General features: G+C 51.8%; 4 non-coding genes across 4 annotated transcripts; all 4 read left to right on the top strand.

Moving 5' to 3' along the window:
- Positions 1 to 6,571: 6,571 nt before the first annotated feature.
- Positions 6,572 to 6,643, top strand: TRNAT-CGU. The gene has a single exon. It is a non-coding gene; the product is annotated as a tRNA-Thr (tRNA).
- Positions 6,644 to 8,226: 1,583 nt separating this feature from the next.
- TRNAT-CGU lies at positions 8,227 to 8,298 on the top strand. Its single transcript has one exon. It is a non-coding gene; the product is annotated as a tRNA-Thr (tRNA).
- Positions 8,299 to 9,517: 1,219 nt separating this feature from the next.
- Positions 9,518 to 9,589, top strand: TRNAT-CGU. The gene has a single exon. It is a non-coding gene; the product is annotated as a tRNA-Thr (tRNA).
- Positions 9,590 to 11,124: 1,535 nt separating this feature from the next.
- Positions 11,125 to 11,196, top strand: TRNAT-CGU. Its single transcript has one exon. It is a non-coding gene; the product is annotated as a tRNA-Thr (tRNA).
- The last annotated feature ends 12,095 nt before the right edge of the window (positions 11,197 to 23,291 follow it).

Genomic DNA, 23,291 nt, shown 5'->3' with positions numbered 1-23,291 from the left:
GCGCAGCGCGACTCGCGCATGCGCCGTAGGGAACCGAGCAGTGAAGCCGGAGCGCTTCACTTCCTGGTTCCCTCACCGTGGATGGAGGGGGGAGCAGCAGGGTGACGAGCGATCGGCTCGTCATCTGCTGCGATCACCGCTGGACTCCAGGACAGGTAAGTGTCCTTATATTAAAAGTCAGCAGCTGCAGTATTTGTAGCTGCTGGCTTTTAATATATTTTTTTAGTGGCACATCCGCTTTAAGAGTTCTTTCTGTTTGAGAAGTAAGGTCCCCCATGAGGGACCTCTTTCGCCCCCTACATCTTTGCGTTCCATCCTTCCTTCCAAAGATAAAGAGGATGGGCCAGATTCACGTAGCTCAGCGGATCTATAGATCTGCTCGATCTACGTGAATTAAGATCCGCTCCCGCAAGTTTAGGAGGCAAGTGGCTAATTCACAAACCACTTACCTCCAAACTTGCGACGGCGGATCCTAAATCCTCCAGCGGAATTCAAATTCCACGGCTAGGGGAGTGTCATATTTAAATCAGGCGCGTTCCCGCGCATATTTAAATGCGCAGGCGCCGTCCGCGAAATTTCCCGGCGTGCATTGCTCCCACTGACGTCGCTAGGACGTCAGTGGTTGAGACGCTTACGTAAACGACGTCCGTCCGTATTCGAGAACGACTTACGCAAACGACGTTAAAAAATTCAAATTCGACGCGGGAACGCCGGCTATACTTAACATTGGCTGCGCCTGATAAAAGAAAGGGTAAGTATACGACGGGTACGCCGCTACGGAAACGTCGTAAGAAGACTGCGTCGGGTCCGCGTACGTTCGTGAATTTGCGTATCTCGCTGATTTACATATTATTTCTTGTAAATCAGCGGGAACGCCCCCGGCGCCATTTTTACATTTTAAAATAGATCCGACAGTGTAACACAGTGTAACACTGTCGGATCTAGCCCTATCTATGCGTATGTGATTCTATGAATCAGGCGCATAGATAGGACCAGTGTAAGTCAGAGATACGATGGGGGATCTGTAGATAAAACACCGTCGTATCTCTTTGTGAATCTGGCCCATAGCCTACAGAGATAGAGTGAGAGCTCTCCTGTCAGCGACCCTCAAAGATCCATCCAAGCTCTCTCAAAGAAGGAGAGTGATAGGTGGAAGAGTGGAGGAGACTTCCTCTCTCACTAAGCGGCTACTCTCACTGAAGCAGCAGGTGGGGGATCACTGGGGGTGCCATGGCTGCCTGAGTCTTTTTTCCTGTTACAGGGCAGCATTGAGGTACACAAAAAAAAAATCAACTGTCAGGTGGCCGTGCCACCCCCAGTGAGCCCTCACCTCCATTAGGATGCCACATCACATGACAAAGGATTCCTAGAGCACTCCAGGTTCGCTATAATGACATCACAGCTGAAGCTGCTCCCTTTCAGACATAGGGGGCTCTCAACTATGCTTTGTATTGAGGTGTCTGATACAGGAGGGTTTGGTGTGCTAGGAGGAAAGCAGCAAAAAACTATAATTGTTACTTAAAGACAAAACTATAGTTATTAAAATAAAGAGAGAAAATAAATTAAAACAATTTGACGTGTTCCACCAGGAGGTTGCGGGCGGGGGGGGGGGGGGGGAGGATCGAGTCAAACTTCCACAATTCTTGCATAGGAGAGGAATGTGGAAGTGGGAATGGGAACCTGTCATAAAAAGGTACCCACTCCCAGGAAAAGAAAAACAATAATGATGGAGGAGGGGGGAGGAGGAGGATAAGCAGAACTTTTAAGTTTCACTTTAACTGCAGTAAATAATCAGGACTTCTGCTCTGCTAGACAGGGCTGTGCTGTGTTGCAAAGCTGTGTTAATCTCAGAACTGCATGGATAAAAATACAAATATTTTAGCTAGAAAAACAGCTAACACAATATACACTATGGGCCGGATTCATATACAACTTACGGCGGCGTATCTCTAGATACGCCGCCGTAATTTCAAATCTGCGCCGTCGTATCTTTACGCCGATTCTCAAAGGCAGATACGTTGAAAAAATAGGCTTCCTCCACCGATGTAACTAGCATACGCCTGCGTATAATTGTGTGCAATTTTACGCTGGCCGCTAGGTGGCGCTTCCGTTGATTTCCGCCTCAAATATGCAAATTAGCAAGATACGCCGATTCCGAAACGTACGTCCGCCCGGCGCATTTTTTTACGTAAAGGCTTTTTCCGGCGTAAAGTTACCCCTGCTCTATGAGGCGTAGCCAATGTTAAGTATGGACGTCGGGCCAGCGTCGAATTTTGCGTCGTTTGCGTAAGTCGTACGCGAATAGGGCTGTGCGTAAGTTACATTCACGTCTAAAGCATTGACTATTTGCGGCGTAATTTGGAGCATGCGCACTGGGATATCTTCACGGACAGCGCGTGCGCCGTTCGTTAAGAACGTCAATTACGTGGGGTCACGGCTAATTAGCATACAACACGCCCCCTACCAGCCTATTTTGAATTACGCGGGCTTACGCCAGCCAATATACGCTATGCCGCCGTAACTTTAGGCGCAAGTTCTTTCTGAATACAGGACTTGCCTCTCAAAGTTACGGCGGCGTAGCGTATATGAGATAGGCTACGCCCGCCTAAAGATAGGCAGATGTTTCTGAATCCGGGCCTATATGACTAAAAGTATTGGGACGCCTGCCTTTACACGCACATGAACCTTAACCACTTCCCGACCGGCCTATAGCAGAATGACTGCTGGGAGGTGGTTCAGTTTTACACACCGCTACACCGATCTCGGTAAAGAGCCTCTTAGGAAAGCTCTTTACCATGATCACGATGTAAACAGTTGATCGTATTTTCCTCACTCGCGTCTGAGAGACGCAAGTAGAGGAGAGCAGATCGGTGGCTCTCCTGACAGGGGGGGGTCTGCGCTGATTGTTTATCAGCGCAGCCACCGTGGATGCCCACACTGGACCATCAGGGAGTGTCCCCAACATGTGGATGGCCAGGTACGTCCCTCATGGCCACCAGGGATGCCACGCACATGCCCAATATATGTCAATCAGTGCCCACAAATGGGCACTGACTGGCACCATTCATACATAATTCCAGATCAGTGATGCCCAGCAATGCCACCCTTCAGTGTCATCAGTGCCATCCATCAGTGTCCATCAGTGCCCACCTATCAGTGTCCCTCAGTGCCCATCTGTGCCACCCATAAGTACCGACCAGTACCACCTGTGAGTTCCAATCAGTGCCAACTATCAGTGCCCAGTAGTGCCACCTATCAGTGCCCATCATCAGTGCCCATCAGTGCTATCTCATCAGTGCCACCTCATTGGTGCCACCTCATCAGTGCCACCTTATCAGTGCCCATCAGTGCAGCCATATCAGTGCCCGTCATTGAAGGAGATAATGTTCTTATTTACAAAATGTTATAACAGAAACAAAGAAAACATTTTGGGTTTTTTTATTTGTTGTGCAAAAAATAAAAACCTGAGCAGTGATCAAATCCCACCAAAAGAAAGCTCTATTTGCGGGAACAAAATGATAAAAAATCTGTTTGGGTACAGTGTAGCACGACCGCGCAATTGTCATTCAAAGTGTGAGAGCGCTGAAAGCTGAACATTGGCCTGGGCAGGAAGGGGGTGTAAGTGCCCGGTATTGAAGTGGTTAATGGCATCCCAGTCTTGGTCCGTAGGGTTCAATATTGAGTTGGCTCCGCCCTTTGCAGCTATAACAGCTTCACCTCTTCTGGGAAGGCCGTCCACAAGGTTTAGGAGGGTGTCTATGGGAATGTTTGACCGTTCTTCCAGAAGAGCATTTGTGAGGTCAGGCATTGATGTTGGGTGAGAAGGCCTGGCTCGCAGTCTCCACTCATCCCAAAGGTGTTCTATCGGGGGTTGAGGTCAGGACTCTGTGCGGGCCAGTCAAGTTCTTCCACCCCAAACACGCTCATCCATGTCTTTATGGACCTTACTTTGTGCTCTGGTGGGCAGTCATGTTGGAACAGGAAGGGGCCGTCCCCAAACTCCTCCCACAAAGTTGGGAGCATGAAATTGTCCAAAATGTCTTGGTATGAAGACGTCTTAACCAGTTAACGCCCGCCGCATGTACATATACGTCCACAGAATGGCACGTACAGGCATATGGGCGTACATGTACGTCCCCGCCTTTCCACGGGTTGGGGGTCCGATCGGGACCCCCCCCCCCCGGTACATGCGGCGGTGGGGTTCCCGCGGGGAGCGATCCGGGATGAGGGCGTGGCTATTCGTTTCTAGCCGCCACCTCGCGATCGCTCCCCCGGAGCTGAAGAACGGGGAGAGCTGTATGTAAACACGGCTTCCTCGTGCTTCACTGTGGCGGCTGCATCGATCGAGTGATCCCTTTTATAGGGAGACACGATCGATGACGTCAGTCCTACAGCCACACCCCCCTACAGTTGTAAACACACACTAGGTGAACCCTAACTCCTACAGCGCCCCCTGTGGTTAACTCCCAAACACAATAAACAATGCAATTTAAATGCATTTTTTGCTGTGAAAATGACAATGGTCCCAAAAATGTGTCAAAATTGTCCGAAGTGTCCGCCATAATGTCGCAGTCACGAAAAAAATCGCTGATCGCCGCCATTAGTAGTAAAAAAATTTTTTTTTATAAAAATGCAATAAAACTATCCCCTATTTTGTAAACGCTATACATTTTGCGCAAACCAACCGATAAACGCTTATTGCGTTTTTTTTTCCCAAAAATAGGTAGAAGAGTACGTATCGGCCTAAACTGAGGGAAAAAAAAATTTATATATGTTTTTGAGGGATATTTATTATAGCAAAAAGTAAAAAATATTGAATTTTTTTCAAAATTGTCGCTCTATTTTTGTTTATAGCGCAAAAAATAAAAACCGCAGAGGTGATCAAATACCACCGAAAGAAAGCTCTATTTGTGGGGAAAAAAGGACGCCAATTTTGTTTGGGAGTCATGTCGCACGACCGCGCAATTGTCTGTAAAAGCGACGCAGTGCCGAATCGCAAAACCTGGCCTGGGCATTTAGCAACAAAATGGTCCGGGGCTTAAGTGGTTAAAGGGTCACTAAAGGAATTTTTTTTTAGCTAAATAGCTTCCTTTACCTTACTGCAGTCCTGGTTTCATGTCCTCATTGTTCGTTTTTGCTTTGAAGTTGCTGTAAATCCTCTCTGTTCTGGACACTTCCTGGTTGTCTGTTTCCTGATCACCACAGTACTGGGAGATTTCTCACTGTGGTGACTAATCAAGGAGGTGTGATTACTGTGTGTAAAACGAAACTGGATTGGTGCTGAGGGGTTTTAGACAAAGTATCACTGCCCTCTATTGGCTCACTGCCCTCTATTGGCTCTCTAGCTCTGTACATCAGAGAACCAGCAAACAACAGCAAAAAGGAAACTAAACTGCAGGCACATTATATGATTGATTTTTATCTATTTTTAATCATTTTTAAAAGGAATCAGTTAACTATTATGTCTCTATACCCTGTAAACAGTCATTTCAGCTAAAAAAAATGTTTTCCTGTAGTGACCCCTTCACTGGAACTAAGGGGCCAAGCCCAACCCCTGAAAAACAACCCCATAACCCCCCTCCCCCCCACACCATGACCCTCCCTCCCCCCCCACACCATAATCCCCCCTCCACCAAATGATTTGGACCAGTTGCACAAAGCAAGGTCCATAAAGACATGGGTGAGCGAGTTTGGGGTGGAGGAACTTGACTGGCTTGCACAGAGTCCTGACCTCTGTAACAGGACAATAATACTGAGCAAGACTAGTCCCCAATGTACTGGAGAGAAAGAGCAAAGGCTGGGGCTTTACTACAAGAATTAGGCTACAGCAGTGTTAAGCCTCGTACACATGATCGGATTTTCAACGGACAAATCTGTGGAATTTTGTGCGAAGGGCGTTGGTCGTGAACTTGTTTTGCATACAGACGATAAAACTTTGTTGGCCAACATACAAGAAACTATGTGGTTTTTCAGCTCTTTAGCGCCACTGTTTGGGCAACTTCTGCTAATGTTGTCTTATGGTTAGCATTGGTTCGGAGCATGTGTGTTTGTACCTTGGACTTTTGTCCGATGGAGTTGTGTACACACGCTTGTAGCCATTAAGGTGGCAACAAAAGTGAGTACACCCCTAAGTGAAACTGTCCAGATTGGGCCCAATTAGCCATTTTCCCTCCCCGGTGTCATGTGACTCGTTAGCGTTACAAGGTCTCAGGTGTGAATGGGGAGCAGGTGTGTTACATTTGGTGTTATCGCTCTCACTCTCTCATACTGGTCACTGGAAGGACAACATGGCACCTCATGGCAAAGAACTCTCTGAGGATCTGGAAAAAAGACTTGTTGCTCAACATGAAGATGACCTAGGCCAGTGATGGTGAACCTTGGCACTCCAGATGTTTTAGAACTACATTTCCCGTGATGCTCATGCAATCTGCAGTGTAGTGGAGCATTATGGGAAATGTAGTTCCAAAACATCTGGGGTGCCGAGGTTCACCATCAATGACCGGCTATAAAGATCAAATATAACTTGTGTGCGTTCTTAGAGATTAAAAATAAACACTTTTGGCCTGTAGAGGGCGCAGTGGCCAAGTGGTAAGGCGTTGGTCTCGTAAACCAAAGATCATGGGTTCAATCCCCATCTGTGCCTCTTTCTTTAAACCGAATCTACTGAGTGCTATAAACAGTGGCGGTGCGTCCATAGAGGGTGCCTGAGCGCGGCCCCCCCCCCCCCTTGCTCTCGCACCGCCACTGACTTAGCCAGTGGCCAAGTGGTAAGGCGTTGGTCTCATAAACCAAAGATCATGGGTTCCATCTGTGCCTCATTCTGCAATTCCCAACTGAGTTGATTAGGTGAAGCTATGTTTATTGGCACCCCCATCAATTATATGAGTCCTGTCCTAATAGTCTATCTATAGACGGCTCTGTACTTCTAAATTGAAAAAATCTAGTGGTGATATTTGATGCTAATTTAACCCATGTACAAAATGTTGTCAGGAGAATCTTTTTTCCACGTAAAGCCAACTAACAAATAGGTGGCACAGTGGCCAAGTGGTAAGGTGTTGGTCTCGTAAAACCGAAGATCATGGGTTCAATCCCCATCTGTGCCTGTTTCTGCATTCTCCAACTCAATTAAGTAAACATTTGTGATCATTTAGCGTACAGCATAAACATCAGTTATGGTGAAGACGACCTGTATGGAAATAACTTCACAGATACAGGGTGTAACGGAATGGCCCGTGACACCCAGAGATCTTTGAAGGATGTGGGGTACTCCTGTGCCAGCTTCACTAATGGTTCTAGGGTCATCCTGTGCCCCTTTTGGGCATAGGGTGACTGAGAAATAATAATTATAAATTACATGAGATGGGACATTACTGATAATTCATATATTGCAGGAGATCTGGACATATTACAGGTGATTTCATGCTGACCCACACCAGGTCAATAGACTGTTGAGATGCTAACTAAGTCTGCTACTGTGGTGATCTGGATTGAAACTGAGAGTCAGCCTGGCTGGCTACTAGGGGATATTAAAGTATCTTGCTGTGATTACATTCTGTGTCCATTGTACTAATTAAGTCTGAAAGGTCAGGTGTCTCCTTTCAGGGGTAGGGAATTAGCATGTCAATTATGTTTAGTAAAGGAATGTGTTTTGTGCAACAGGTGAGGGAAACTTGACGCAGAGCCAGACCGTCTGGGTAATGAGTAGTAATTAACTCACCTGAATGTCATTATCTAAAAGAATGTGATTGAAGCCCCATTGTGTGATGTGTGGGTGGAGTGTAAAAATGGATGAAGAAGACTAGGACAGCCGCACTCCAAAAAAGCGTTCCTTTTTAATAAAATAGGTCACAAAACTAACATGTCACAGCAGAAATCAGAAAAACACAGCCGACGCGTTTCACACTGTCATACAGTGCTTAGTCATAGCTATCACTATTCATGCATTGAATCTTAGCCAGTGGCTAAGTGGCAAGGCGTTGGTCTCATAAACCAAAGATCATGGGTTCCATCTGTGCCTCATTCTGCAATTCCCGAGTTGATTAGGTGAAGCCATGTTTATTGGCACCCCCATCAATTATATGAGTCCAGTCCTAATAGTCTATCTATAGATGGCACTGTACTTCTAAATTGAAAAAATCTAGTGGTGATATTTGATGCTAATTTAACCCATGTACAAAATGTTGTCAGAACATCTTTTTTCCACGTAAAGCCAACTAACCAATAGGTGGTGCAGTGGCCAAGTGGTAAGGCGTTGGTCTCGTAAACCAAAGATCATGGGTTCAATCCCCATCTGTGCCTCGTTCTGTAATGTAATAAACATTTGTGATGATTTAGTGAACCGCATAAACATCACTTATGGTGAAGACGACCTGTATGGAAATAACTTCACAGATACAGGGACATCCTCTGTGTGATACTTGTGTGTCTATAACCCCTCCCCCCCACACAGATTTTCAGCCGAGCTGTCCTCGGGCCTTTCCGTGCATTTCCGAATGGCGCCGTTTGGCTCCCCACCTCAGGCCAAACGTGGTACTGCACACCGCTTTGGCCTGAATACTGCTCGTTTTGTGAGACCACACTCGCAAACTGAGTTAGGATTGTAGGAAGTACAGCACTCGTATTGTGAAAGGATCGTTAACCGCGTTACTCGCAATCCGAGGTTCCACTGTACTTCTAAGTTGAAAAAATCTAGGGGTGATATTTGATGCTAATTTAACCTTTGATCCACATGTACAAAATGTTGTCAGAACCTCTTTTTTCCCACTTAAGAAACATTACATTTTCACAGGGTGACATATTACCCCCCTTCTCCCCTACTCCTCTACTCCTCTTCTCCCCTACTCCTCTACTCCTCTTCTCCCCTACTCCTCTTCTCCCCTACTCCTCTACTTCTCTTCTCCCCTATTCCTCTTCTCCCCTACTCCCCTACTCCTCTTCTCCCCTACTCCTCTTCTCCCCTACTCCTCTTCTCCTCTACTCCTCTTCTCCTCTTCTCCCCTACTCCCCTACTCCTCTTCTGCTCTTCTCCCCTACTCCCCTACTCCCCTACTCCTCTTCTCCCCTACTCCTCTTCTCCCCTACTCACCTACTCCTCTTCTCCCCTACTCCTCTTCTCCATTACTCCCCTTCTCCCCTACTCCTCTTCTCCCCTACTCCTCTTCTCCCCTACTCCCCTTCTCCCCTACTCCCCTTCTCCTCTACTCCTCTTCTCCCCTACTCCCCTACTCCTCTTCTCCTCTACTCCCCTACTCCTCTTCTCCTCTACTCCTCTTCTCCTCTTCTCCCTTACTCCCCTACTCCTCTTCTTCCCTACTCCTCTTCTCCCCTACTCCTCTACTCCTCTTCTCCTCTACTCCTCTTCTCCCCTACTCCTCTACTCCTCTTCTCCCCTACTCCTCTACTCCTCTTCTCCCCTACTCCCCTACTCCTCTTCTCCCCTACTCCTCTACTCCTCTTCTCCCCTACTCCTCTTCTCCCCTACTCCCCTACACTTGATGGAAGGCAGACTCATGTAGGTGGTACAGTGGCCAAGTGGTAAGGCGTTGGTCTCGTAAACCAAATATCATGGGTTCAATCCCCATCTGTGCCTGGTTCTGTAATGTAATAAACATTTGTGATAATTTAATGAACCACATAAACATCACTTATGGTGAAGACGACCTGTAAGGAAATAACTTCACAGATACAGGAACATCCTCTGTGTGATACTTGTGTGTCTATAACCCCTCCCCCTACATTTCTTATCTCTTCCAGTAATAGAATATTACTAAATATCATGTGTGGAATCACACAATAGATGGAAAATTCCCATTGTATTGTCATATATACAAATACAACTTGTGACATACAACCACCTCACCTGTAGAGGGCGCAGTGGCCAAGTAGTAAGGCGTTGGTCTCGTAAACCAAAGGTCATGGGTTTGATCCCCATCTGTGCCTGTTTCTCTAATTCCAATGTACTGAGTATTATAAACATTTGTGATGAGTGAGTGGACCACATTACCAGGCCTTGTGTCTCTGATGACATGAATTTCCTCCAATTATGAGGAAATAAGTTCACACTGAACCACACAGATTTTGCGTCCTGAACAGAGAGAGAGGGGGTGTGTCTTAGAGACTTGTGTCTGTTAATCATGAAAATAACCTGTAATGTAACTTATCGTTTTTGCTAGGGTTGTCCAGATACCGATACCAGTATCGGTATCGGGACCGATACCGAGTATTTGCGGGAGTACTCGTACTCGCGCAAATACCCCCGATACCTAAATAGAATACTTTCCCCCCCTTTCCCCCCCGCCGCTGCCGCCGCATCGCACCGCCACATCAAGGGACATGGCTAGAGGGACATTGCTGCATATGTGAGGGACATGGCTGCATATGTGAGGGACATGGCTAGAGGGACATTGCTGCATATGTGAGGGACATGGCTGCATATGTGAGGGACATGGCTAGAGGGACATGGCTGCATATGTGAGGGACATGGCTAGAGGGACATTGCTGCATATGTGAGGGACATGGCTAGAGGGACATGGCTAGAGGGACATGGCTGCATATGTGAGGGACATGGCTAGAGGGACATGGCTGCATATGTGAGGGACATGGCTGCATATGTGAGGGACATGGCTAGAGGGACATGGCTGCATATGTGAGGGACATGGCTAGAGGGACATGGCTGCATATGTGAGGGACATGGCTGCATATGAGGGGGACATGGCTGCATTTGGGGACACATTTAAAAAAAGTATCGGTATTCGGTATCGGCGACTACTTGAAAAAAAGTATCGGTACTTGTACTCGGTCCTAAAAAAGTGGTATCGGGACAACCCTAGTTTTTGCTATTTCTTTTTATACGGCGGCGGCTGGTGGTAAACTTTTTTGGGGGGGGGGGGGCGGCAAACACACCCCCCCCAGATCGCGGCACCGCGGATTCCTCGGCTTCTTCTCCCAGCCATCACAATCCACCTCCTGTCCTGATTGACTGGTAGAAGAGGCCGGAAGAAAATAGCAAATATTCATTTGCTAGTGTCACAAGTGGGTGGGTTCTGCACCGCAAGCCTAACCTTTTTAAAGCCAATTAGAGCCTCGGAATCTAATCTTGTGTCTTGGAAAAAAAATCTATATGGTGGCGCAGTGGCTAAGTGGTAAGGTGTTGGTCTCGTAAACCAAAGATCATGGGTTCAATCCCCATCTGTGCCTCTTTCTTTAATCCCCAAATCAATTTAGTAAACATTTGTGATAATTTAGTGAACCCACTGCCCCCCGAAAAGCACTGCAAAAAAGTTAGTAAAGGGGGGGGGGTTACTGATATGAGGGGGTAACCTTTATATCAATGTCCCTTTACATTATTGTATTAACTCCCCCTTACATCAGTGACCCCCCCCCCCAGGCTGGCCTTGCAGCGCTGTCACTGACCTCCTTTTAGGTGCACCGTGCAGGGATCAGTCAGTTGGATCCAGCTTGGTGGCTTTGGTTTTCCAATAGTCTTCTTTCCACAGTCCACACACCTCTGACTTCTCCCATGATCCCCATCCCAGCGACACTTCCACTCTTGACTCCTCTCCAAACTCCCTCAGTCAGAGACTGCAAACTTCACATGATACAAGAGATGGTCAGAGACTGCGGACATGATACAAGAGATGGTCAGAGACTGCGGACATGATGCAAGAGATGGTCAGAGACTGCGGACATGATGCAAGAGATGGTCAGAGACTGCGGACATGATGCAAGAGATGGTCAGAGACTGCGGACATGATACAAGAGATCAATGCAGAGAGAACAGGCAAAAAGATATATATAAATGCACATTTTTTTACCTGAAAAATGTTTTTATTAATTATTATAATAAATACATTCACATGTTATTAATATTTACAGTATATTATTTTATTATAATACATAAGTTCACTTTTTTTTTTAAAAAGAAAGAAATCCATGAGAGAGGGGCTGCAATGGTGAGAAAGAGGGACTACAATGGCGAGAGAGAGAGAGAAAGGGGCTGCAATGGTGAGAGAGAGAGAAAGGGGCTGCAATGGTGGGAGAGAGAGAAAGCGGCTGCAATGGTGAGATATATTGGGGCTGCAGTGGTGAGAGAGTGGGGCTGCAGTGGTGAGACAGAGAGAAAGGGGCTGCAATAGTGAGAGAGAGAGAGAGAGAGAGAGAGAGAGAGAGGCTGCAATAGTGAGAGAGAGAGGTGCTGCAATAGTGAGAGCGAGAGAGGTGCTGCAATAGTGAGAGAGAGGAGCTGTAATAGAAAGAGAGAGGGACTGCAATGGTTGGAGGGAGAGAGGAGCTGCAATAGAGAGAGAGAGAGAGAGAGAGAGAGAGAGAGAGAGAGAGAGAGAGAGAGAGAGGGGGGGGGGCTGCAATGGTGGAAGAGAGAGGGGATGCAATAGTGAGAGAGAGGAGCTGCAATAGAGAGAGAGAGGGGCTACAATTGTGTGTGTGTGTGAGAGAGAGAGAGAGAGAGAGAGAGAGAGAGAGAGAGAGAGAGAGAGAGAAAGGGGCTGCAATGATGAGAGATAGAGGGGCTGCAGTGGTGAGAGAGAGAGGGGCTGCAGTGATGAGACATAGAGAAAGGGGTTGCAATAGTGAGAGAGAGAGAGAAAGAGAAGGGGGGGGCTGCAATGGTGAGAGAGAGAAGTGCTGCTATAGTGTGTGAGAGAGGGGGGGCTGCAATGGTGGGAGAGAGAGAGGGGCTGCAATAGTGGTTGAGAGGGGAGCTGAAATAGTAAGAGAGAGGGAGAGAGAGAGAGAGAGAGAGGGCTGCAATGGTGAGAGAAAGGGGCTGCAATAGTAAGAGAGAGAGAGAGGGGGGCTGCAGTGATGGGAGAGAGAGGGGGGCTGCAATGGTGGGAGGGAGAGAGGAGCTGCAATAGAGAGAGAGAGAGAGAGAGAGGGGGGGCTGCAATGGTGGAAGAGAGAGGGGATGCAATAGTGAGAGAGAGGAGCTGCAATAGAGAGAGAGAGGGACTGCAATTGTGTGTGTGTGAGAGAGAGAGAGAGAGAGAGAGAGAGAGAGAGAGAAAGGGGCTGCAATGATGAGAGATAGAGGGGCTGCAGTGGTGAGAGAGAGAGGGGCTGCAGTGATGAGACATAGAGAAAGGGGCTGCAATAGTGTGAGAGAGAGAGAGAGAGAGAGGGGGGGGCTGCAATGGTGAGAGAGAGAAGTGCTGCTATAGTGTGTGAGAGAGGGGGGGCTGCAATGGTGGGAGAGAGAGAGGGGCTGCAATAGTGGTTGAGAGGGGAGCTGAAACAGTAAGAGAGAGGGAGAGAGAGAGAGAGAGAGGGCTGCAATGGTGAGAGAAAGGGGCTGCAATAGTGAGAGAGAGAGAGAGAAGGGGGCTGCAGTGATGGGAGAGAGAGGGGGGCTGCAGTGATGGGAGAGAGAGGGGGGCTGCAATGGTGGGAGGGAGAGAGAGATGGGCTGCAATGGTGGGAGAGATGGGGGCTGCAATGGTGGGAGAGAGAGGGGGCTGAAATGGTGAGAGAGAGAGAGAGAGAGAGAGAGGGGGGGGGCTGCAATGGTAGGAGAGAGAGGGGGCTGCAATGGTGGGAGAGAGAGAAAGCGGCTGCAATGGTGAGATATATTGGGGCTGCAGTGGTGAGAGAGTGGGGCTGCAGTGGTGAGACAGAGAGAAAGGGGCTGCAATAGTGAGAGAGAGAGAGAGAGAGAGAGAGAGAGAGGGGCTGCAATAGTGAGAGAGAGAGGTGCTGCAATAGTGAGAGCGAGAGAGGTGCTGCAATAGTGAGAGAGAGGAGCTGCAATAGAAAGAGAGAGGGACTGCAATGGTTGGAGGGAGAGAGGAGCTGCAATAGAGAGAGAGAGAGAGAGGGGGGGGCTGCAATGGTGGAAGAGAGAGGGGATGCAATAGTGAGAGAGAGGAGCTGCAATAGAGAGAGAGAGGGGCTACAATTGTGTGTGTGTGTGTGAGAGAGAGAGAGAGAGAGAGAGAGAGAGAGAAAGGGGCTGCAATGATGAGAGATAGAGGGGCTGCAGTGGTGAGAGAGAGAGGGGCTGCAGTGATGAGACATAGAGAAAGGGGCTGCAATAGTGAGAGAGAGAGAGAGAGAGAGAGAGGGGGGGGGGCTGCAATGGTGAGAGAGAGAAGTGCTGCTATAGTGTGTGAGAGAGAGGGGGGGCTGCAATGGTGGGAGAGAGAGAGGGGCTGCAATAGTGGTTGAGAGGGGAGCTGAAATAGTAAGAGAGAGGGAGAGAGAGAGAGAGGGCTGCAATGGTGAGAGAAAGGGGCTGCAATAGTAAGAGAGAGAGAGAGGGGGGCTGCAGTGATGGGAGAGAGAGGGGGGCTGCAATGGTGGGAGGGAGAGAGGAGCTGCAATAGAGAGAGAGAGAGAGAGAGAGAGAGAGAGAGAGAGAGAGAGAGAGAGGGGGGTTGCAATGGTGGAAGAGAGAGGGGATGCAATAGTGAGAGAGAGGAGCTGCAATAGAGAGAGAGAGGGACTGCAATTGTGTGTGTGTGAGAGAGAGAGAGAGAGAGAGAGGAAGGGGCTGCAATGATGAGAGATAGAGGGGCTGCAGTGGTGAGAGAGAGAGGGGCTGCAGTGGTGAGAGAGAGAGGGGCTGCAGTGATGAGACATAGAGAAGGGGGCTGCAATAGTGTGAGAGAGAGAGAGAGAGGGGGGGGGGCTGCAATGGTGAGAGAGAGAAGTGCTGCTATAGTGTGTGAGAGAGAGGGGGGGCTGCAATGGTGGGAGAGAGAGAGGGGCTGCAATAGTGGTTGAGAGGGGAGCTGAAACAGTAAGAGAGAGGGAGAGAGAGAGAGAGAGAGGGCTGCAATGGTGAGAGAAAGGGGCTGCAATAGTGAGAGAGAGAGAGAGAAGGGGGCTGCAGTGATGGGAGAGAGAGGGGGGCTGCAATGGTGGGAGAGAGAGGGGGCTGAAATGGTGAGAGAGAGAGAGAGAGAGAGAGAGGGGGGGGCTGCAATGGTGGGAGAGAGAGGGGGCTGAAATGGTGAGAGAGAGAGAGAGAGAGAGGGGGGGGGGGCTGCAATGGTAGGAGAGAGAGAGGGCTGCAATGGTGGGAGAGAGAGAAAGCGGCTGCAATGGTGAGATATATTGGGGCTGCAGTGGTGAGAGAGTGGGGCTGCAGTGGTGAGACAGAGAGAAAGGGGCTGCAATAGTGAGAGAGAGAGAGAGAGAGAGAGAGGGGCTGCAATAGTGAGAGAGAGAGGTGCTGCAATAGTGAGAGAGAGAGAGGTGCTGCAATAGTGAGAGAGAGGAGCTGCAATAGAAAGAGAGAGGGACTGCAATGGTTGGAGGGAGAGAGGAGCTGCAATAGAGAGAGAGAGAGAGAGAGAGAGAGAGAGAGGGGGGGCTGCAATGGTGGAAGAGAGAGGGGATGCAATAGTGAGAGAGAGGAGCTGCAATAGAGAGAGAGAGGGGCTACAATTGTGTGAGAGAGAGAGAGAGAGAGAGAGAGAGAGAAAGGGGCTGCAATGATGAGAGATAGAGGGGCTGCAGTGGTGAGAGAGAGAGGGGCTGCAGTGATGAGACATAGAGAAAGGGGCTGCAATAGTGTGAGAGAGAGAGAGAGAGAGAGAGAGAGAGGGGGGGGCTGCAATGGTGAGAGAGAGAAGTGCTGCTATAGTGTGTGAGAGAGAGGGGGGGCTGCAATGGTGGGAGAGAGAGAGGGGCTGCAATAGTGGTTGAGAGGGGAGCTGAAATAGTAAGAGAGAGGGAGAGAGAGAGAGAGAGAGGGCTGCAATGGTGAGAGAAAGGGGCTGCAATAGTGAGAGAGAGAGAGAGAGGGGGGCTGCAGTGATGGGAGAGAGAGGGGGGCTGCAATGGTGGGAGGGAGAGAGAGATGGGCTGCAATGGTGGGAGAGATGGGGGCTGCAATGGTGGGAGAGAGAGGGGGCTGAAATGGTGAGAGAGAGAGAGAGGGGGGGCTGCAATGGTAGGAGAGAGAGGGGGCTGCAATGGTGAGAGAGAGAGAAAGCGGCTGCAATGGTGAGATATATTGGGGCTGCAGTGGTGAGAGAGTGGGGCTGCAATGGTGAGACAGAGAGAAAGGGGCTGCAATAGTGAGAGAGAGAGAGAGAGAGAGAGAGAGAGAGGGGCTGCAATAGTGAGAGAGAGAGAGGTGCTGCAATAGTGAGAGAGAGGAGCTGCAATAGAAAGAGAGAGGGACTGCAATGGTTGGAGGGAGAGAGGAGCTGCAATAGAGAGAGAGAGAGAGAGAGAGAGAGAGGGGGGGGGGGCTGCAATGGTGGAAGAGAGAGGGGATGCAATAGTGAGAGAGAGGAGCTGCAATAGAGAGAGAGAGGGGCTACAATTGTGTGTGTGAGAGAGAGAGAGAGAGAGAGAAAGGGGCTGCAATGATGAGAGATAGAGGGGCTGCAGTGGTGAGAGAGAGAAGGGCTGCAGTGATGAGACATAGAGAAGGGGGCTGCAATAGTGAGAGAGAGAGAGAGAGAGAGAGGGGGGGGCTGCAATGGTGGAAGAGAGAGGGGATGCAATAGTGAGAGAGAGGAGCTGCAATAGAGAGAGAGAGGGGCTACAATTGTGTGTGTGAGAGAGAGAGAGAGAGAGAGAGAAAGGGGCTGCAATGATGAGAGATAGAGGGGCTGCAGTGGTGAGAGAGAGAAGGGCTGCAGTGATGAGACATAGAGAAAGGGGCTGCAATAGTGAGAGAGAGAGAGAAAGAGAAGGGGGGGGGCTGCAATGGTGAGAGAGAGAAGTGCTGCTATAGTGTGTGAGAGAGAGGGGGGGCTGCAATGGTGGGAGAGAGAGAGGGGCTGCAATAGTGGTTGAGAGGGGAGCTGAAATAGTAAGAGAGAGGGAGAGAGAGAGAGAGAGAGAGAGAGGGCTGCAATGGTGAGAGAAAGGGGCTGCAATAGTAAGAGAGAGAGAGGGGGGCTGCAGTGATGGGAGAGAGAGGGGGGCTGCAATGGTGGGAGGGAGAGAGGAGCTGCAATAGAGAGAGAGAGAGAGAGAGAGAGAGAGAGAGAGAGAGAGAGAGAGAGAGAGAGAGAGAGAGAGAGAGGGGGGGGCTGCAATGGTGGAAGAGAGAGGGGATGCAATAGTGAGAGAGAGGAGCTGCAATAGAGAGAGAGAGGGACTGCAATTGTGTGTGTGTGAGAGAGAGAGAGAGAGAGAGAGAGAGAGAGAGAGAGAGAGAGAGAGAAAGGGGCTGCAATGATGAGAGATAGAGGGGCTGCAGTGGTGAGAGAGAGAGGGGCTGCAGTGATGAGACATAGAGAAAGGGGCTGCAATAGTGTGAGAGAGAGATAGAGAGAGGGGGGGGGTTGCAATGGTGAGAGAGAGAAGTGCTGCTATAGTGTGTGAGAGAGGGGGGGGCTGCAATGGTGAGAGAGAGAGAGGGGCTGCAATAGTGGTTGAGAGGGGAGCTGAAACAGTAAGAGAGAGGGAGAGAGAGAGAGAGAGAGAGAGAGGGCTGCAATGGTGAGAGAAAGGGGCTGCAATAGTGAGAGAGAGAGAGGGGGGCTGCAGTGATGGGAGAGAGAGGGGGGCTGCAATGGTGGGAGGGAGAGAGAGATGGGCTGCAATGGTGGGAGAGATGGGGGCTGCAATGGTGGGAGAGAGAGGGGGCTGAAATGGTGAGAGAGAGAGAGAGAGAGAGAGAGGGGGGGGGCTGCAATGGTAGGAGAGAGAAAGGGGCTGCAATAGTGAGAGAGAGAGAAAGCGGCTGCAATGGTGAGATATATTGGGGCTGCAGTGGTGAGAGAGTGGGGCTGCAGTGGTGAGACAGAGAGAAAGGGGCTGCAATAGTGAGAGAGAGAGAGAGAGAGAGAGAGAGAGAGAGAGAGAGGGGCTGCAATAGTGAGAGAGAGAGGTGCTGCAATAGTGAGAGAGAGAGAGGTGCTGCAATAGTGAGAGAGAGGAGCTGCAATAGAAAGAGAGAGGGACTGCAATGGTTGGAGGGAGAGAGGAGCTGCAATAGAGAGAGAGAGAGAGAGAGAGAGAGAGAGAGGGGGGGGCTGCAATGGTGGAAGAGAGAGGGGATGCAATAGTGAGAGAGAGGAGCTGCAATAGAGAGAGAGAGGGGCTACAATTGTGTGTGTGTGTGTGTGTGTGTGTGAGAGAGAGAGAGAGAGAGAGAGAGAGAGAGAGAGAGAGAAAGGGGCTGCAATGATGAGAGATAGAGGGGCTGCAGTGGTGAGAGAGAGAGGGGCTGCAGTGATGAGACATAGAGAAAGGGGCTGCAATAGTGAGAGAGAGAGAGAGAGAGAGAGGGGGGGGCTGCAATGGTGAGAGAGAGAAGTGCTGCTATAGTGTGTGAGAGAGGGGGGGCTGCAATGGTGGGAGAGAGAGAGGGGCTGCAATAGTGGTTGAGAGGGGAGCTGAAATAGTAAGAGAGAGAGAGAGAGAGAGGGCTGCAATGGTGAGAGAAAGGGGCTGCAATAGTGAGAGAGAGAGAGAGAGAGGGGGGCTGCAGTGATGGGAGAGAGAGGGGGCTGCAATGGTGGGAGGGAGAGAGAGATGGGCTGCAATGGTGGGAGAAATGGGGGCTGCAATGGTGGGAGAGAGAGGGGGCTGAAATGGTGAGAGAGAGAGAGAGAGAGAGAGAGAGGGGGGGGGCTGCAATGGTAGGAGAGAGAGAGGGCTGCAATGGTGGGAGGAAGAGAGGGGGCTGCAATGGTGGGAGGGAGAGAGAGATGGGCTGCAATGGTGGGAGAGATGGGGGCTGCAATGGTGGGAGAGAGAAGGGGCTGAAATGGTGAGAGAGAGAGAGAGAGAGAGAGAGAGAGAGAGAGAGAGAGAGTGAGAGGGGGCTGCAATGGTGGGAGGAAGAGAGGGGGCTGCAATGGTGGGAGGAAGAGAGGGGGCTGCAATGGTGGGAGGAAGAGAGGGGCTGCAATGGTGGGAGAGAGAGGGGGGCTGCAATGGTGGGAGAGAGAGAGGGGGCTGCAATGATGGGAGAGAGAGAGGGAGCTGCAATGGTGTGGGAGAGGGGGCATGCAATGGTGGGAGAGAGAGGGGGCTGCAATGATGGGGTGGGGGGAGAGAGACGGGGGCTGCAATGGTGGGGGGAGAGAGAGAGGGGGGCTGAAATGATGGGGGAGAGAGAGAGAGAGGGAGGGCTGCAATGGTGGGGGAGAGAGGTGGGCTGCAATGGTGGGGGAGAGAGAGGGGGCTGCAATGGTGGGGGAAAGAGACAGGGAGCTGCAATGGTGGGGAAGAGAGAGAGAGGGGGGACTGCAATGGTGGAAGGGAGAGAGGGGGGCTGGAATGGTGGGGGGGAGAGAGAGAGGGGGCTGCAATGGTGGGAGTGAGAAAAAGGGTGGCTGCAATGGTGGGGGAGAGAGGGGTGGCTGCAATGGTGGGGGGAGATAGAGAAGGGGAGCTGCAATGGTGGGGGAGAGAGGGGGGCTGCAATGGTGAAGGGGAGAGAGAGGGGGCTGCAATGGTGGGAGGGGGAGAGAGGGGGGGCTGCAATGGTGGGAGGGAGAGAGAGAGGGGGGGCTGCAATGGTGGGGGAGAGAGAGAGGGGGCTGCAATGGTGGGGGATAAGAGAGAGAGGGGGGCTGCAATGGTGGGGGAGAGAGAGGGGGAGCTGCAATGGTGGGGGAGAGAGGGGGGCTGCAATGGTGGAGGGGAGAGAGAGGGGGCTGCAATGGTGGAGGGGAGAGAGAGGGGGCTGCAATGGTGGGAGGGAGAGAGAGGGGGGCTGCAATGGTGGGTGAGAGAGAGAGAGGGGGGGCTGCAATGGTGGGAGGAGAGAGAGGGGGAGCTGCAATGGTGGGGGAGAGAGGGGGGCTGCAATGGTGGAAGGGAGAGAGAGGGGGCTGCAATGGTGGGAGGGAGAGAGAGAGAGAGGGGGGCTGCAATGGTGGGAGGGAGAGAGAGAGAGAGGGGGGCTGCAATGGTGGGGGGGATAGAGAGAGAGGGGGGCTGCAATGGTGGGAGGAAGAGAGAGAGAAAGGGGGGCTGCAATGGTGGGGGGGGAGAGAGAGGGGGGGCTTTATCCAGACTGGCCCACTTTGACAGGTCTCTCCCATGGCGGCCGGACAACTCCCGCACCCCCCCGGCCACCCAAGCCCCCTCTCCCCCTTCACTAGCCACTAGCCGTTCTACTTTATTAGAGTAGAACGGCTGGTACTGGTTCTCTTATAGGAAGTACCAGTGGGGAAGCTAGACATTATTTCACCCGGGGCAAAGAATCAGTTTGGTGCCCCCCCCCCCCCTTATGGGACAAGATTAGGCAGAAGTGAGAAACTCCCAGGCCATAGCTTTTGAGTCAGCTGTCTGCCCCCTCCCCCATGCTCCTCTGGTCCTACCCCTGCTTTTTTGTCCCCCCAGGTGAGCTCTGTGGGGAGGGAGCGGAGGTGAGCGCTGCGGAAAGGAAGAGACAGTGGAGCGGAGGGGGGCGGCGGTCCGCTGTCACTGAAGCCGGCCCACTGAGCCATCGGCCCACCGGGAAACTCCCTGTAGTCCCAATAGCCAGTCCATCCCTGGCTGCAATGGTGGGGGGAGAGAGAGAGGGGGGCTGCAATGGTGGGGGGGAGAGAGAGAGGGGGCTGCAATGGTGGGGGGAGAGAGAGAAAGAGAGAGGGGGGCTGCAATGGTGGGGGGAGAGGGAAGGGGGGCTGCAATGGTGGGGGGGGAGAGAGAGGGGGGCTGCAATGGTGGGAGGGAGAGAGAGAGGGGGGCTGCAATGGTGGGAGAGAGAGAGAAAGAGAGAGAGGGGGTGTCAATGGTGGGGGATAAGAGAGAGAGAGAGGGGGATGCAATGGTGGGGGAGAGAGAGGGGGCTGCAATGGTGGGGGAGAGAGAGAGGGGGGGCTGCAATGGTGGGGGGAGAGAGAGAGGGGGGCTGCAATGCTGGGGGGGAGAGAGAGGGGGGGCTGCAATGGTGGGGGAGAGAGAGGGGGGCTGCAATGGTGGGGGGAGAGAGGGGGGCTGCAATGGTAGGGGGAGAGAGAGAGAGGGGGGGCTGCAATGGTGGGGGAGAGAGAGGGGGCTGCAATGGTGGGGGGAGAGAGAGGGGCTGCAATGGTGGGAGGGAGAGAGAGAGAGAGAGAGGGGGGGCTGCAATGGTGGGGGGAGAGAGAGAGGGGGCTGCAATGGTGGGGGGAGAGAGAGGGGGGCTGCAATGGTGGGGGGAGAGAGAGAGGGGGGGCTGCAATGGTAGGGGGAAAGAGAGAGGGGGGCTGCAATGGTGGGGGAGAGAGAGGGGGGCTGCAATGGTGGGGTGGGGGAGAGAGAGGAGGCTGCAATGGTGGGGGGAGAGAGAGGGGGCTGCAATGGTGGGGGGAGAGAGAGACGGGGGGCTGCAATGGTGGGAGAGAGAGAGAAAGAGAGAGAGGGGGTGGCAATGGTGGGGGGAGAGAGAGAGAAAGAGAGAGAGAGAGGGGGGGGCTGCAATGGTGGGGGGAGAGAGAGGGGGCTGCAATGGTGGGGGAGAGAGAGGGGGGCTGCAATGGTGGGGGAGCGAGAGAGAAAGAGAGAGGGGGGGCTGCAATGGTGGGGGGAGAGAGAGGGGGCTGCAATGGTGGGGGAGAGAGAGGGGGGCTGCAATGGTGGGGGAGCGAGAGGGGGCTGCAATGGTGGGGAAAGAGAGGGGTCTGCAATGGTGGGGGGAGAGAGAGAGAGAGAGGGGGGCTGCAATGGTGGGAAAGAGAAAGAGATTAAAATGCTCTGCAGACCATTTACCGGCAAACAAAATAATTAGTTTGCTTTGAGAGAGAGAGAGATGCACCTTGCAATGATGAGAGTCTGAGAGAGATTATCCACTTCCCGCCCGGTCAATAGGAAATAGACGTCCGGGAAGTGGTTACCAAATCCTGACAGGACGTTCACGAACGTCCTGCAGGATAATGCCTAGCGCGCGCCCGCGGGGGGGGCGCAGCGCGGTGATCGGGGACGGCGTGTGTCCCTCGGACACAGCGCTTCCCTGATCACGGTAAACAGCCAATTTCATTGGCTGTTTACCACGTGATCGGCTGTGTCAAAGACACAGCCAATCACATGTCAAAACAAACTCGGCGGCGCGCTCCGTGCGCGCCGCCAGAGGCTTGCAGAGCGGGGATCGGGGAAGGCGCGTGTCCCATGGACACAGCGCTTCCCCGATCAGGGTAAACAGCCAATGAAATTGGCTGTTTACCACGTGACCGGCTGTGTCCAATCACAGACGGTCAGAAATGTAAACAAACAGGGCAGTTAGTACCTGATCTCTGATCTCTCCTCACACACTGATTTGTGAGGAGCGAGCAGGGATCAGTAAGTGAGATCAGTGTAGTTTGTTACTGTAATTTGTGCACAACACAGCCCCCCCTCCCCCCCACCAATAAAGAGGACCTGACACAGCCCACCTGTCAATCAGCCCACCTGTCAATCAGCCCACCTGTCAATCAGCCAATCTGTCAATCAGCCAATCTGTCAATCAGCGGTACCACCGCCATCAGTACCACCACCACCCGTACCACCATCGGTACCGCCGCCACCCATACTGCCACCACCCGTACCGCTGCCACCCTTACCACCATCTGTACCGCTGCCACCCGTACCGCCATCGGTACCGCCGCCACCTGTACCGCCGCCACCCGTACCACCACCACCTGTACCGCCACCACCACCCCTACCACCGCCATCGGTACCACCATCCGTACCACCGCCATCAGTACCACCACCACCCGTACCACCGCCATCGGTACCACCACACATTCCTGCCACTAATACCTCCATCGATACCGCCACACAGGCTACCAGTACCGCCATCTGTACCACCACCACCCGTACCAACACCACCACCCATACCACCGACATCGGTACCACCACCCATACCGCCATCGGTACCACCACCCGTGCCACCACCCATACCGCCAACGGTATCACCACCACCACCCAAACCGCCATCGGTACCACCAGTACCGCCATCGGTACCACCACCACCCGTACCGCCATCGGTACCACCAACACCCGTACCGCCATCGGTACCACCACCACCCGTACCACCATCGGTACCACCACCACCACCCATACCTGCCACTAATACCTTTATCGGTACCACCACACAGGCCACCAGCAGTACTATTACGCAGGCCCAACAATAAGTACTGCCATACTGCCATAATGTCCAAATGGCATTACACAACCGAGGAGGCATTTGCCATTATTTCAACCATGTCGGATAACAGCGAGGAGCTCCCATTATCCGATTCTGATTCGAAATACGAGCCAGTGGAGGATAGTGGCTTAGAGTCAGAGTATGAGTCCCCGGAAGAAACCGTCCCTCCCAAAAGAATGCGATCGGGACCAAGTTCAGGACCAAGTTCAGGACCAAGTTCAGGACCAAGATCAGGACCAAGATC

This window comes from Rana temporaria, chromosome 1 (assembly GCF_905171775.1).
Source record: "Rana temporaria chromosome 1, aRanTem1.1, whole genome shotgun sequence".
NCBI classification, from domain to species: domain Eukaryota; kingdom Metazoa; phylum Chordata; class Amphibia; order Anura; family Ranidae; genus Rana; species Rana temporaria.
This window is presented reverse-complemented; position numbering and strand designations above follow the sequence as displayed.